Here is a 17,098-nt window from a genome sequence, read left to right as displayed (position 1 = left end):
ATGCGGTGATGATGTTCAGACCTTGAGCTCGGCGCCTCAGCCAGCTTGCCAATGGCTCGAGCTCACGCCTGCCCAGACAACCAGCACCCCGCCGCCCTATGTCGCCTAGGTGTACCTCGTGTTCGACGTGCAAGTTTCCCGGTGTTGCCGTCGCCTCGAGCCCGCGTCTGCCTAGACCGCACGCCGGCGCCATGCCGTCCCGTGCTACCGGAGTCGTCCGCCTCGCGTCGTCGTAGCCAACATTCAGTGGTACAATCATAGTTTCCAGTCCCGCAGGAGGCCTCGATAGATTGATAGTACCCAGACCCCTATATCTGGGGATGATTTTGCTTCCACATCTCGCCACTTGGGTGAAAAGGACTGGGGGCCTATGGAATATGGACACGTGCATTATTTTGGGAGGCCGGGGTGTAGAAATCGCATGTGACTGTAGACCTTCGGTGTAAATTTTGTTAACTGATCTTTCTATTTCTATGTATGCTTTGGGTGGGCGTAGCGATTTAGCTTCTGATGTGGAAACATTCCCTCTGCCCCGCATTGGGCTGCATGGCGTCGTATTTGATTTGACTACATTGCTTTTAGATGGACTTTGCATGCGGTTGTGGTCTGGTGTTTTATATGCATTTGCCTCACGCGTTTATCTTTTCAGCGGGCTGCCGCTGATGCATGGATGTGTGAGCAGCTGGTGTCGACATTGTCTTGCCGCTTTGTTTGTTCATTTTGGATTGTCAGTTGTTACCTTCTTTCCACATGCATCGTTTGTCTATAAATAAGGGGGCCGCAAGAAGAAGCCCGCAGCAGCTGGAAGATGCCCTCGCGCGCCTCAGGTCTCTCCTTCCCCCCTTCCTCCTTGATGATTCATTTTTCTGATCGCTCCATGTCGTGTCAAGTTCATAGTCCGTCGCAGCTGCTGATATCGGGCAACACGACGGCGCTGCATCAGCAGCGATCGGGCACAAGCAGCGATGCCGCATAAGCGGCAACACTACTAGGGAAAATATTATACACAAAATGTTACCAGTAGCACTTGTTAAAATGAGGCGCTACTGCTAGCAGTAGCGCGTCCGCTAGAACGACGTTACTGTTATCCGCTTAAAAGTAGCGCGGGAGGAACAAAACGTGCTACTACTATAATTACCACACCGTTCCCGACATGCTAGGTATAGTAGTAGCGCCCTTCTACGAACAACGCTACTACTACGGATTTTAGCAGCAGCGTGTTTTGCCTCCCCATGCTACTGTTAAAGCTATTTTCACCTAACCCCCCGTGCGGCCTGATTCCCTCTCCTCTGCTTCCTCCCCCAATTCTCCTCTACTATTCCTCATCGCCTCCGCCTCGCCGTCGTCTCCCCCGACCCCGCCTCGCCGCCGTCTCCCCTGACCCCGCCTCGCCGCCGTCTCCCCCGACCCCGCCTCGCCGCCGTCTCCCCCGACCCCGCCTCGCCGCGCCTCAGTACCACCGTCTCCCCCGACCCTATCTCTCTTCCCGCCCTATGTAAGCACTCTCCCCTTCCGATCCCTCTTCTCTGCTTAGTATGAACCCTAGCTATTTAGTGCTAGTTAGTATGAACCCTAGGCTATTTTTAGTGCTAGTTAGTTAATTACTTATATGGTAATTAGGGCAGTAGTTCCTAGGTATTAATTAGTTAGTAAGAACTAGCTACTAATTAGGTATTAGTTTATTTTTATTTATAGTAAGTTTATTTTTAGTAAGAACTAATTGAATTAATAGAACTTGTTAGTAAGAACTTGTTGCTATTATTTTAGTTAAAGTAATTTTTCCCGCATCGACGTCGACGATGCCTATCCCGCATCCTCGTTGTCGAGTCGGCGGAGGACGACACCTGCTTGACCAGACAGGCCATGTCCGGGACTGGGCTACGCCGTGGTGGTACTGGGAGGCGCTACCTACCGGGAGGCGCAGGTTGGTGAGGAGCCAACCTGTCGTTGACCCGAACCTTCTTTGCTGGCGATCGCGTGGGCCAGTGACGGTCCAGAGGCTCGAGGACCCTGCGGAGGTGGTGCGTCACAGTGTCAGTGAGGAGGACGCGCACGCCTGTCGTTACTTGTTTGCGTTGGAGCACAGGTTCTCCAATACCTGGCAGGTTCTCCAGGGATCTCACTGGAGCTATGATCCCGTGATGGTTCCTTCTCTGTGGGTGTCCACCGCCCGCACCGATACCCGTCGTGTGCTAGGATTTTAGTTGTATTAGTGATGTTATATGTATGACACTATTCGGGATGTATTAGTGATAATATTCGACGATGCACAGACGCGTGAGATGATTTACTTTTGCTTATTGAATGCATGTTAATTTGAGTCCTATAAGATATTTTGAAATGTATATCTTGTGTTGCTCAAATAGGATATGTGCTTGCCCAAGTGGCCGGTCATGTTTGTAGGTTACACCTCCGAGTGGCCTATGTTTTGCCGGAGTGTTGATTCATTTTCATTCCGGCAAATTTCAGGCGCTCGATATGTCCTATTTTAGCAAAGGTCATGCCAGTTTTTTCTGTAAATTTTGGCATGACTTGTGCCAGAATATCTAGGAAATATCGAGTGCCCCAGATTTGTGTGTTGAGTATCTTGGTAGTTGTCTTCGATCAATTTTCAATTAATGTTTTAACTATGAACATAGGAAATGTCTGACAACGAAAAGGATTTTGGTAGTTGCAAATATTGCGAAGACGAGCGCGGCATGTGCGACGGAATCTTCCTTGATGATGATAGGCGCTTCAGCGTCAAGCTGGACGAGAACTTCGAAGTGGATACAGTAAGTCACAACGGCAAGTCTTTTTTCGTAATTAAGCATGACATTTGCTTTATTTGCTTCAACTTATAATTTAAGCATGACATTAAGCATGACAAGTCTTTTTTTACTATTCTACTAGCGTATCCCCTGCCATGCAAGAGTTTTTGTATTGGATAAGATAGGTTTCAGTCGTACTATGAAGGAAAAGAAATTTTACTTGAAGACCGAGCATGATTATATTTTCAATGTAAAATTATACAATTCAAACGACTACACCTATTTTGGACGCAAAACATGGCGATCACTATGCAAGACTTATGCATTTGAGCCTGATATGGTTATCACCTTTGATATTCGTACGGAAGATGATATTGAAGGTAATACCGACATCTGGGTCGATGTGCAGACGCGTCCAGTTATACCATTATGTAAGTTTCTCAACCATATTTATGTCTTTAATATTGTTTATTCAAAAATAGTTGACAACTAATTTGTATTGTCAGCTTATTTCGGTGCAAGCAAACATGTCCAGCACTTGGTAGACATGACCTACTACTGTCCCGGGGCTGAACTAAACTGCGAGGAGCTAAGTCATTATGTTTCATGGATTGAGGATCTTGATACTGTCAAGACAAATTTTCTTCCTGCACTTAGAAATGTTAGTACTGAAAACGTGCGACCAATAGTGTTCGTAATGAACTACGGTCACATCTATTTAGGAAGGATGGTAAGATTTTTACTATTTGTCCTGAGTGCATCTTTTTCATACATTATTTTTAAAGCTAAACTTCATTGCTAAGTATGTTACCATACGATGTTCTTCAACAGAGACTCCCGATGAATGTTGTGCCTTATGAAATCGAGACTAAAGGTACCATGAGTATTATTAGCTTACGGCCAAGATATCCTACAGATTACTTTAGTGCATTCAAGATTAGCGACGGATGCTTAATAGTGCAAGACTGGACCAAATGTGTGATGGGGGAGCGCAGAGAAGTACTAGGAGGCAGCAAACAGATGCGCTACCCACGATTGGGAGACAGGTTCATCTGCATGCTCCAACTTGATCAAGGAGGAGAGCTATACATGTTTTTATGTTATTTTACCTAAGAGAGAGCAGCAGGAGTGATTAGCTAGTTAGAAATGAGTTTGAGGATGATGATGTGCTACACTATTACTATGATGATAAAATAGCTAGTGTTGGTGCTAATGACTATGATGATTATTATTAGCTAGTGTTAGTGGTGATTAAATAAATACTGTTGATGGTAATGACTATGATGATAATTAAATAGCTTGTGCCAGCGGATTAGATTCAAGTGGAGGCAACATGTGGTGCACATCGAAAGTAGTACTAGTCTAAACTAGATCAAATTTGGATTAGTATATTATACTTTTGACATGCACCACATATTGCCTCCACTTGAACCTAATCCACCTTCATTTGACACACTGTTATGGACATAATGATGTAAACCTCATAACTGGTATTGTATCAATATTTGTACGATGACGCATAAATACACTAAAACTAAAAAAATAAAAAAAATACTAGTAGCGATGGAGAGAAAACACGCTGCCAGTAGTTATATTAGCAGTAGCGTGGGAGTGAACAACGCTGCAGCTATTTGTCCTAACAGTAGCGCGTGCGAGCACGCGTTACTGCTAAGCAATAGTTGTAGCGCCTTATTAGTAGCGCGCCTACCCGCGCTACTAGTGAGTACAAAACCAGCGCTACTGCTAGGGTTTTCCCTAATGGTGCAATAGTATATCACACGCCGTCCGCCGTCGGTGGGGTGGCTGCAGAGGCTTCTCTACCATTCCTATCATTGCGACATGCCGGTTCTTCACTTGCCCCGTCGTCTGCTGGCTGATGGTGATCGCCAAGCAGATTGCTGCGGCAGGTGCCGTGGAGACGGTGTACGGGAGGCATGCACATAGTTCACGGCCGAGGAGAGGAAGCTGGTAGAACTCAGGCCACGGCGACGTGACGTCGTCGGTGTCATCGGCGTCGTCGTGGGTGCATGCGATGATGATGTTTCCGACCTCGAGCTCGCAGCTTGCCGACGGCTCAATCTCACGCCTGCGGCGCCTGCTTAGGCCACCGATACCCCGTCGTCCGTCCAGGCGTACCTCGCTCGACCTTCAAGTTGCCCGCGAAGCGTCATGAGTGGGCCGTGGCGCCTCGCGACGTCGAGCAGAGCGCGGTGCGGCAGGGCGCCTACGAGGTCGCTACCTGGGACACCTACTCATCGGGCGGCTGCCTCCCCGTCATCGCCGTGCTCTCCGCGGCTCCGGCGCTCCGCCACGAGCACGACATCCTCCGCTGCCTCCACGCCAGCTCCGCCACTATCGTCGGTGGCTCAGTTTTTCTCTCCCCACTCTGTGCCAGCCCACCGCTCACGGCAGATGTTCCTCATGCGACCTGTCAGTCCCAAGCTCAACCTGATGCCTGAAATCTGAAGTTACTTGCAAGTGTTCAAAAGTTCAGAATATTCAGAACCGAGCTAAACAGATAAGGGAGAGATGGAATGACTAGGATGCAAGCTTAGTGCTACCCATCGATCTGATGGTTTACATTTCGGCGTGCTCGGTGTTCAGATTAGTTGTAATTTTTCGCACCTAAAAAAAGTGCTTAAATTATGTAAACAATGTTTGAATCACTGTAAACCAAAGATGGGCGCTGCCTCTCTAATATGAATGACAGTGTAGAGAGTGGATGGGATGCAAGCCATCAAGAAAACCAAATTTATCATTCTCCTATATTTTTGTTTCCAGTCCTTTAGTTTCTCCTGCAAACAACTCTGTTTTTCTCTTATCTCTGTACCACGGCAAGCCAGCCGCCTCTTTGATTCCACAGGCAATTCGCCATGCACTACTTCAATGACGATCACAACTGCGCATCAGCTTTGTCACGATTATACAACGACGACGGCTTCATCGTTGTTGATCCATCGCTACAGCAGACGACGCAGCCACAGTACTACTACACAACGCCATACCAATTGCTATTCAAACACACTGCTACTGCTGGCAGCCATGTGAACGTACGAGTATGACGAGATCTTTGATTAATTATGTGTTACTGTTTGGTTTTATTCAACACACGATCCAATAAACCATTGCATATTATTTGCCTCTGAAGGTACCAGCTATCTAATGATTTATCGATTATCGTTGTCATGTTGTATGCTAACTTTTGAGGTGCTGATTAACCATGGCAGTATGTGATGAATGGCCAATCAGAACGGTGACCTTGATTTATGCTTTTATCTGATGAGACGTTACAATCACTCTAAACCTTTTTTTCCAAGACATTAAAGTAGGTCTAAAGGGTGGAAAGTTTACACCAAATATACTCCAAAATACGGAATAAAATTTTTCCTGCCTCTTTGGAATTACTACATGGATGGAAAAATTAATGATCAAATCAAATAATCACTTCCATAAAATTAATGATCAAATCAAATAATCACTTCCATAAATATTTCCTGCCTCTCTCTCTCTCTCTCTCTCTCGCTCTCTCGCTCTCTCGCTCTCTCTCTCTCTCTCTTAAAAACAATCCTTTACCGAGACCGAAGCCAAACCAAGATAGTCCAGAACTTTAGGCATTCTTGGCCACAGTCATTTCCAGAACTATGTGTTCCTCAAACTATAGTGAACACAATAGCCAAAAACTTCAGGCATTTTGGACCAATCAATTCATTTTCTGTTTTTTGTACATTAAACTGTTCATCACGGGCACCAATCCTGCAGGAAGCTACACCAGGATGTCCTAATCTAACAATAATTATCTATGTTTCTTTTATCTTACCACAGTAGAGTCGTGCCACGTTCCGCAAGAAAAGGTGATCCCTATCAGAGATGTATGAATATGTGTTTCCCTCTTTAGCAACGTTCAACATGCGTGATGCCAATAAATTTGCTTATTTCTTATTTATTTTCCAACGTCCACAATTGTACGTACAATGATCTGTTATCAAAAAATGATAACTTTAATTGTAAACAGTAAACACAATCCATATGAACACACCGTATCGATGGACACGGTGTGCCGCCGCGCGGGCTATGCTAGTATAAGCTACAAATGAATGTAATGCATTTTGTAGTCCTATTAAAGTGGCGATGTGTATTTCCTACCTTCTTTTTTTTTTTGAGGGGTATTTCCTACTTTCTAAGATGTAGCACTCATGCTAATAATAAATCCATCCTCTCCATTTTGCATTCATCCATATATTGCCTTTTTATAATTACAAACTTACGTGTGTAGATTTTTTATTTCAATTTAAATTCAAACAAAACAATGACAACAAATATGTGCACGGCGTATCAATGTGGCGTGGCGTGTAACAATGGCCTTTACGATCCGTATAAATACAATGCATCACCGGGCGCCGCGTGCCGCCGCGCGGGCTATGCTAGTGAGCATCCAAAGCCAACTTTGTTGTGTACGTCAAGCCCGAGCGCCACGGCACCTGCACCCCTTCCGGTGTCGGCCGCATGACCGGGACAGTGAGCATGGCGAGGGCCAACATCCCATGAGCCAGGCCAGCACGGACGAGCATGTACACATCATACAGTGCGGTCGCTGCTCGTGACGTGGCAGTCTAATCTGGATGACATGTCAATGTTTTTTGTTCAAAACTGAGTCCAACTCGGACGAAAACCACTTAAAACACTTCAAGTGGTATGAGGGACTAAACTTATCGGTTTTATAAGTTGAGGGACTACGGTTTACCTATTTTAAAGTTGAGAGACTATTTCTTTACTTTCAAGAGAGTTGAGGGACGAAAAATATACTTATCCCTTTAACTTCCTTAAATAGAAAATCCTATCAAATTTGAAGTGACTGCAAATAAGAAGTCTCCAAAGTGATTTGCAGATACACTGCTTTAGGGTTAAGGCAGTTTTAGTTCAACCTCTCATTGACTGGTTATAATCTCTGTCCCTGTAATTTTTTTCTTTCGTTTCTTTACGCACCTCGAGTATGTACAGTTTGTAAGTTCCCCTTAATTTTGTAGAATGTACACTGGTGGGGCTCCCCCTACTGCATCACTGTCAAAAATGAAAAGTTTTTTTTGACTCGAACGGCAGGTGCTCTGCCTTTTCATTAAAGATTAGGAATATACAAGGAGTTTAGCAGTCATCAGAAGACGCTGACAGTACAAAAAGGGGAGACTAAAACGCTACTCTCAATATATCTAAGTCAGCTTTGATCAACGAGAGCACACCGTCCGATGAGGTTGATTTGGCATTGAAAACCCTTCTGTTCCTCTCATTCCAAATATGCCAAGCGAAGTAGGCAGCGGCCGCGGCATGCTCTTTGGTACGCTGGGAGCAGGCCCTCCACCATTGAGAGATCGACAAAAGATTAGCAGGCAGAGTAGGACAGCACCGTGGCCGCGCCAAACATAGCTTGGACCAGACAACCTTGGAGAGACGCAAGTGTTGAAGAGGTGGAGTGTTGTTTCAGGTTGTTGAAGACAGAGGGCACACGTCGCACTCTGGTCACTCCCATGGGCACGGAGCCTGTCAGTGGTTGGGAGTCTGTTTTGAGCCAAGGTCCAAAGGAAAAAACGCAGCTTTCTCTCAATCTTCAGCCTCCAGATCAGGTCAAGCTCAGGTTTGGCGATGGAGCCAGTGAACTGACAGGAGTAGGCCGTATTAGCGGAGTAAGACTTGTCCTTCGTCCAAATCCACTCGATGGCATCGCTGGCGTCATACAAGTCGACATTCTGAATTTTCTCCCATAGCAGCAGAAAGGAGTGCAGATCATTGTGTGAGCTGATTCTCTCAAGTCCTTTCATCCACTTGCTACCTTGAAGTGCCTGGGCAACTGTGTTGGATTTCCTGCGAGCTAGTTTGAACAGGGAGGGTGCAAGGTCCTTGGGGGCGGCTCCGTTCAGCCACTTTGAGTGCCAGAAGCTTGCAGTCTGCCCATTGCCAAGGTGGATGATGGTCGAGGCATTGAAGAGCTTCATTTCGACGTCCGAGCAAGGAAGCTTCATGCCTAGCCATGGCCGAGGCAGACTTTGCCACGCGAACCATGCCCACTGCAGCCGGAGAGCCCTACTGAAAAAGGATAGATTTTTGATTCCTAGACCGCCATACTTCTTTGGTGAGCAAACGACCTGCCAGTTTACTGCACAACTTCCACCTTTGGCTTCTTCCTCACAGCCTTTCCAAAGGAAACTTCTCCTAAGTTTATCAATCCTCTTGATCAGCCATTTGCTGGGAGCGAACAAGGTCAAAATATAGGTGGTGAAAGAGGTTAGGACAGAGTTGATCAGCGTCAGCCTTCCCGCTTTGTTCAACAATTTCCCTTTCCAACCTGCCAACTTGGCAGCGATTTTGTCAATCAACAGTTGAAGGTCAGCGCGCCTTACCTTGCCAAGACTGAGAGGGAGCCCGAGATACTTGCAAGGGAAGGAGTAAACAGTTCCTGCAAAATCCAAAAGTGCTTCATTGATTGTCAGTTCATCACAGCAGATAGGGAAGGCCGATGATTTGCTGAAGTTGGTGAAGAGCCCGGAGATCCTCCTAAAAGCATCTAGGATTGCTTGAGTGGCCGCCATCTCATGCTTGCACGGGTTCAGAAAAAGTGCAACATCATCGGCATAGAGGCTGACTCTGATGGAGGCGAGATTATGAGCAATAGGCTTGAGAATCCCAGTGTCCGTTACAGACGCAAAGATACGCTGCAGTGGCTCAATGGCGATCAAGAAAAGGAAAGGCGACAGGGGATCGCCTTGGCGCAAGCCACAGCAGTGGTAGAAAGGGAGCCTCGGGTCGCCATTGAGGAGCACTCTGGAGGAGGTTGAGCTCAGCACAATTGCAATCAAGTCCCGAAATCTCTGTCCAAAACCCATGGTACAAAGCACCTCAAGCAGGTAATCCCAACGAACGGAGTCAAAAGCTTTAGCTATATCCAGTTTCAGAAAGATTGCCCCTTTCTTGGCCCGGTGCAAGCTCTGGATGAGATTCTGAACATACAAAAAATTATCTTGGATCGATCTTCCCTTGATGAAAGCACTTTGACTGAGAGAGATAAGATGTTGCATAGCAGGTGCCAGTCTATTAGCAAGCAGCTTTCCCAAAATCTTGGCAACACTGTGAGAGAGACTTATTGGGCGATAATCAGCAGGGCGCAGAGCGTTCTCTTTCTTCGGGATTAGAACAATGAAGGCCGAGTTCAACAGGTTCCAATTACTTGCATCAAGGGCAGAGAGCTGGTTGAGGGCATTGAGAAGATCCATCTTAACCGTGTGCCAACACTTTTTGAAAAACAGCCCAATGAAGCCGTCCGGGCCTGGTGCCTTCTCCGCAGCCATATCTTTAACCACTTTGTCCAGTTCCTCCAACTCAAAAGGGGTCTCGAGATGTCTCAGGTCGGCGGATGGAAGGTTGAGATTATTCCAATTCATTTTCATGCCGGCGCTCTCCAAATGGCCCAACAAAGATGTGAAGTGGTCTTTCAGCAGTCGCGTCTTATCCTCATGATCAGAAGCAACATGGGCGCCATGGTGGAGGAAGGGGATGTGGTTTTTCCTTCGTCTGCCGTTGGCTCGAAGGTGAAACATCTTGGTGTTTGCATCTCCTACTCTGATCCAAACCAAACGTGATCGCTGCCGCCATCTTATTTTCCAAATAGCAGCGAGAGCAAGCAGCCTGCCCTTTAGCATCGGACGCAGGTCCAGCTCCTGTGAAGTTAGCAAGCGGTTCTCCATCGCAAGGTCCAGCTGCAGTATGACCTCAGACGCGACTGCAGAACAGAATTTTCTATCTTTGATCAATGCTTTGCTCCACTTTTTAAGGGCTTTGGAAGTTCTCGTAAGCTTGGTGTGCAGCTTCTTGATGCAATCATTTGTATGCAACTGCTTGGACCAGGCTTGGGAAATAGTCTCGCTGAAACCGGCTTCGTTAGGCCACCAAGCCTCGAACCTGAAGCCCGAGAAATGATGCGCTTGTATCTTCTTCATGATCAGTGAGCAGTGGTCAGAAATGTCAGTGGAGCCCGACAAGAGTTGAAAGTCGGGATATTTAGATTCCCACTCCGCAGAGAACATCACTTTGTCGATCTTGGTCAGGGTAGTGTTCAGTCGCTCGTTGGACCAAGTAAAGCGACGCCCGATCAGAGGCATCTCCCTCAAGTGCAGGTCATCAATGGCAGCTCGAAAGGCACGGATCAGACGGAGGTTTACATTACTGGTGCTTTTCTCGGATGCACGACTGATAAGGTTGAAATCCCCAAGCACAACCCATTCAGACGGAGCTGAAGCTTCGATGTGTCTAATCTCATTCAGGAAGGCGATTTTATCCTCGGCAAATTGAGGGACGTAGACCCCAGTCATCATCCAGGAGGTGTTGCAACTTAGGTCAGTGATCAGGGCAGAGACAGAGAAGATCCCTTGCAAACTAGGTTGTGGACTAACTTTGAAGTAGTCGGAGGAGGCTGCAATGAGGATGCCCCCTCTAGTGCCATCAGCAGGAAGATAGACGAAATTGTCCACAAAGGAGGAGTCCAAGGTTTCGGCAATGATACTATTGGAGAAAGAATCCAATTTAGTCTCTTGTAGGAATACAAGCTTACATCGGTGGTCACGAGCAACACCAGCAACAACACGACGCCTAGCAGGGTTGTTCAGGCCCCTTACATTCCAACATAAGATAGCACTATCCATAGGCAAACTGAAAAACATCTGGACAGGACCGGACTGAGGCACTAACAAACATCTTAGCAAGGCAGACAGCAGCAGCAGAAACATGCCTAAGCAAACACACAGAAGAAGAACCAGCAGATGCGCTCGACATGGAGCAGTGGTGTACAGTCATTGGAAACTAGAGGCAGCCATCAGGTCCGGCATTAGCCAAACTACTGCCCCATCGCCGCGGCCGTCAAACGGGTCGACGCAGCAGCCTCAGGGCGCCTCCCCATCTTCCCCGCGGCGGCGACCAGCTCGGTGATCGCGTTGATGAAGTGGGGAGGAAGGGGCTGCTGGTAGATATCCTTGTACTTCTGGATGTCGTCGGGGGCCGGCGGCTCATCCGTCGTCTTCTCGTCGTACTTCTTGAGGAGGACGAGGTGGACCTTACCCTTGGTGGAGAGGCTGTGGGTCGGCTGCGCAGCCAGGTGGCCGCTGCGCCGCTGGTGAGTGGCGCGAACGGATGCTGGTCCACGGGGCGGGGGGTACTCATCGGCGGCACCGGCGGCGGTGGAGGGAGCAGAAAGTGGCGATGAAGCGGAAAATGCTATTCTGAGCTCGAGCTCAGATGAGCTCCATATCAGAGCCGTCAGCTCCCGCTAAGATTCGCACCATCCAGCGTATTTCCATCTGTATTCGAAATAGTATATGCAACCTATGGCCCACTGACCTATCTCCTTTAATGTAACGTCGGTCGTCCCTCCGCCAGGCGGCTCAGCCCGTGCGACCCGTCATGGGCCACGGCTCAGACGTTACGCTACAAACGGCGGTCAACTGACCGGCCCATTTATTGCACGCTCCGGCCAACGGATCCATCCTTTCGCCGGAAGTTTCGTTCCCTTCCCAACCCCTACCCTTATCTTCTTCATTCTCGCCGGCAAGAACCAGATCCGGAGACGATAACTACCTCCTCTTCGTCGTCGCAGCCCGACGATGTACTCCCACTGATTCTTTGCCCCACCTGCGGCGATCCCCTTTGTGAACATCCACATGCTTGTTGCAGGCTGGTTATGTCTGTTCTTGAGATCCACGGACACGTACCTGCCGGAGCTGAGTCGCCATGGCTTATTCCAGCCATAGGTGCTGCACGCCTGCACCAGCCTCTAGCCGTGCACACATCCGCTTCCCTTCACCGGAGATCCAGGCACGAACACAGTCTCTTGGACGGCAGCCAGGCGGAGATTCAACCAGCTCATGTACGTGCCCAACCACAGCTTCAGCAGCCCTGCCCCCTTGCGCGGCATCTCACTGCTGCTCGACGGACAGCAAACGCACAGCACTGCTGCTTGCCGGCACCAACCTGAATACCTGATCCTGGTCATCGCTATGTTGTTCTTAATCTTCCTGCAGCGCAGCAGTTAGTACCGTGTAGAAAGTCCTGTACTATGGAGAGTCGTCTAGTGCTTATAATTATCTAATTCCAGTTTGTAGCACGGACCTGTGTGAGCCGTCATGCCCTGACCAAGTAGCAATGATGTATTTTGCGTCAGGTCACTAATATGTAATCATGGTTATCTCTAAATAATATTCATCTAGCTCTTTCTTTAATGATCTCATGAGACCCCATTCAGTTGGCTTGTTTGGTGTGTGTTTTGTACATGAATATTTCTAGGAAGCTTAGGCATGTGTTGCAACACAGAAATTATAAGTTCAGATATACTCATACATTTGTATTTATAGCACATAAAAGAAGAAATGCGAAGATATAGCCTGATGGCATGGCAAATGCTATACAGAAAACTCTTATTATGGCCAGCGCCGTCCTCTACCCCCCACTGAGCAGACCCTCGCCTTCATCATCACCTGCTTGATCAGCTGCTCATCACCGCCATCGTAGTAGTCCTTGACGTAGACCACGACCCTCTACTGTTAATAGGCTGCATTTCAGCCATGCTTTCTGAACTAAATTAAATTCTAAATCATGAAAAAGTGAAAACAAAATTTGCAAAGACATGGGATGGATCCTGTCAGTGAAGCCCACCAAAACGTTACCTTGTGAACCAACAGAAACCTTGGAAAATGGAGATGCATAATCTCAGTAAGCATATCATCACTACCTCTTACAAAGCAAAAATGTGTTCAATCATAACGCCCTTTAACAGTTGATTACTCATTTGTATCAAAAGTCAGACTAAGAAAACAGTAGGTACGTTTGTGCGTAGACCGGAGTGTTGTTTTCTTTCACAGGAGGTTGATTCATCATTAAGGAAAAGTGAATCGCATTAAAACTACGCATCGGCCCAAGGAACATCCCAGAGAAAAGAATCCATCAACTTATAAGAATATTTCCACATTGTCGAATAACAATCAGGAAAACAGAGACAGTTTATCAGAAGGTCAAGCAAGTATAAGCATATTTATCACAGGTAGTTCCTTTCACGAATAAATGTCATAGATGAATGAATATTATCCCGAGATACTGGCTATAGAGGTACAGGTAGGAGCGTAGACCATGGACTAAGGAGATTACTTCATATAATACATCTTCGCCAAAGTTTGTTCGAACTAACTCTCAAACATTTTCAATGAAGTCTCAATGAGAACCTGCGATGGAAAAAAGAACACCTACATTATTTTTGGGATTAGGGGCCTGTGGGAGCATAGTAATGTTGGGATCAGGGGTTTTATGTTACTAATGGGAGTGTAGTAATGTTGCGATTAGGTATTCTTTGACAAATGGACATCCTTGAATCATATATACTACACTGCTGTGAGAATAAATGTAGATCTCTTGAGGGGGGAAGTACATGCTCCAAGAGAAATGCCGTTGAATAAGTAAATCAAAAGTTAAATACATGTTATGAGTATCACCTCACAATGCTCAACAGTTCTTGCTGCCATTTAATCGGGTCCTTCTTGCTATCAGATGCAACCTGTGTGTCTTATGAACCCTCATGTTCTTTGTTAGTTACATTATCCATGTTAACTGATGCCTCATCCTGAAACAAAAAAAAAACATTTTCTGGGGGCCTGTTTCTCTTCAAAGTACTTAAGAGCTCTGTTGGAAAAGGCAGTGCCTAGGAGGCGCTTAGGCACGCCTAGGCGCTAGGCAATGGCCAAACGCCTCGCCTAGGGCATGAATGGAGGTCTAGATAGGGAAAGCAAGGAATTGTCCACCCAAGCAAGAAATCATGCCACATACTGCACTGACATGACGAACGTGTTATATTCCAATGGCAGTAGATGGTAACTAACTTATTTATATGCCCTAAACTAATATCAACAACCATATAATAATCAAAAATACACTAGGAGTAAAAACTATATTACCGCCTAGGCCGTGCCTAGGGCGCTTAGGCACTGCCTAGGCACTAGGCGAAGGCCAACCGCCTCTTACGCCTACCGCCTTTTCCAACCTTGCTTAAGAGTTAATAGAATAGGTAATTTTCCTTTTGAGATAAGGGAAGGGACGTTGTAATTCAGATAAATCAAATCAGTCGGAGTAGAATAACGTGAGCCATGTGGGTGAAATATCTGCAGCAATGGGCATGTCCCGTTCTGTTCCAGCAAGGAGCTCCATAATAAATAGTCTCATGTGAATATAACTAACAATTAAAAGTGCTTCGAATTCCTTTTACCTTGTCAAATATGAGTTCCTTTAACTACTTTGTCAGCTCTTCAATTATAACCTACAAATATTGAAAGTAAGCTAATAAGCATCGTCTCTTCAGATTACTTGTAATGGCAGCATAACACCTGGTTCAAGCAAACGATTGGTGCTGGCTAACCTCAGTAACAAGTTTTGTGTTATCAACAATGGAGAGAAGACATACAACGAACTTGAGGAAAAAAGACATGTTCTCAGTTGATGATTAATTGCTTGGGAGCATAAAACCAACCAAAGTTTCTATGCACTGGGAGAATGTTTGTATAGGTTAGAGCATAGAATTCACACAGTATGATCCTATTTAAACACTAAAATATATTACATATATAGACATCACTTACAAGACATACATAATCACTGAGAGCGAGCCTCATAATCTTCCCCTTCAAGCTTTTCATAATCTTCTTCCTGTCCTGAACTGAAATGCATTATCGTGTTAAATAGCAAAAGCACATTGAAAATAAGCAAGAAGGAAAATACTACTGAATATGCACCGTGAGGAGGCTCCAATGTGCTTCTGCCATTTAACACAGTAAGCAAACTTAATCGGATTTACACATAGTTTGAGAGGATGAGTATTATGAACATTGGAAATACTACGGAATATGCAGCACGCTCTAGATCTGTGGTTCAGTCTTTCAGTTCATAGATTCCTAGGTTCATAGATTCCTAGGTTCATAGATTCGAACATTCAATCTTTACAATCAGCAGTACTTCTAGATTCACATATTCGAAGATTCAATCTCTACAATCAGCAGTACATCTAGATTCACATATTCAACGGATTTTCTAGGGAACGAACTGTCCACCGGGTTCCATATTAAATTAGCCCACATCCATACTTTGGCAGACTGTATTTCTTACTTAGCAGCACAAGCATACTAGATCTTCGCATGATCTTGCTGAGAGTCAGTACAGCTTTCCAGTTTACTCAGTGGCTGGCCTTGCTGCTAGTTGCTGCAGTAAGGCACTCCTAGCATGACCCCTCTGAATTGAGCAAGCAGACTGCAAAAGAATCCTATCGGCTCTGACTGTACTATTTCTTCAGTCAAGCCAACTACTTTATTCAGAAATCGCTGCATGTTCGATGGGGCGAAGTTGTTTGTTCACTAACCTCTTGTTCCATCCGGGCACCAATGATTCATCTCCCTCGTTGACAGGTCTGATGTCGGCGGTGACCCCTCCCTCCCTCCTCCGCCGCAAAGATGGGCGCTTCCCCGCTGTCTGCCGCCGCGTGCTGCTGCGGCGCCATCGGCCCTGCCAGAACTTGGCCTTTCGTAGGCACAGGGGCGGGGACCAAACTCTCCCTCACCTCCTCAAGCAGAGCGGATCTGATTCATGGAAGAAAGGGATCCTCTCAGTCAACCAAGCTGGTCCTCTACATGGAGCCGCACCCGGCAAAAACCAAAAAAGATCAACGTACCAGCCGATTGGTTGCATGAGAAACTCCATGGTACCTCGCCGCCGGCGGTCCAGACTCCAGACCTCTATTCCGCACTCCTCAGCCTTGGGAGGGAGAAGATCTCTCACCCTGCACTCAATTCGTCTCAGTGCCCACGAGACGGAAAGCGAACTTTCTGATCCACGGATCAGACGGGGAGCGGCGATTCTGATCCACGGCTCACCTCGCCGCCGTTCACCTTCGCGTCAAAACTAGTTGTTCTGCTCCATCTTCATGGCCCACCACCTACCACTGTGGCATACGTATTTCCAAACAGTACCCAATTTCTGGCAGCCCACAACCGCGCAAATAAAGAAATGGCCCAGATCCACGGGCGCTGACCGACGCTGCAGATATCGAGCGCATCTGCGCTCGGGACTAGTTACTCCACGTCCCCGATGAAGCTGTCTATAGCTGTCCCTGTGGGCTGACTAGGGAGTGGATGTTTGGGCCGGCCCAAAAGAGATCAGGTCCGGCAGCGCACAGCCCACACCACATGTCCCTCCACCATATTCATCATAGGCTGTCCTGGACTAGCGTTGCCCAGACCAGCATGTGGCCCTGCTGGCGCATCCATGGAAAAGCAGTGGCCCAC

At 46.8% G+C, this 17,098-nt stretch overlaps 1 protein-coding gene and 1 long non-coding RNA gene across 13 annotated transcripts in view; both read right to left on the bottom strand.

Annotated features, from left to right (window-relative positions):
• The window catches only part of LOC119358153, a 172,964-nt gene that overhangs the window by 146,026 nt on the left and 9,840 nt on the right, over positions 1–17,098 (bottom strand). The gene's annotated exons all lie outside the window — the stretch shown is intronic.
• On the bottom strand, positions 13,248–16,749 carry LOC119356451. 12 transcript variants are annotated; one of them, XR_005171964.1, is made up of 6 exons: positions 16,486–16,679; positions 15,404–16,393; positions 15,184–15,309; positions 15,034–15,084; positions 14,267–14,394; positions 13,248–13,999 (listed from the first exon to the last, which is right to left on the bottom strand). It is a non-coding gene; the product is annotated as an uncharacterized LOC119356451 (long non-coding RNA). The 12 variants fall into 12 exon arrangements; XR_005171959.1 differs by lacking the exon at positions 15,184–15,309 and having other exon boundaries at positions 15,404–15,480; positions 16,177–16,393; XR_005171965.1 differs by lacking the exon at positions 15,184–15,309 and having other exon boundaries at positions 15,413–15,480; positions 16,177–16,393.

The sequence above is a fragment of the Triticum dicoccoides genome, chromosome 2A, assembly GCF_002162155.2.
Source record: "Triticum dicoccoides isolate Atlit2015 ecotype Zavitan chromosome 2A, WEW_v2.0, whole genome shotgun sequence".
Lineage (NCBI taxonomy): Eukaryota > Viridiplantae > Streptophyta > Magnoliopsida > Poales > Poaceae > Triticum > Triticum dicoccoides.
This window is presented reverse-complemented; position numbering and strand designations above follow the sequence as displayed.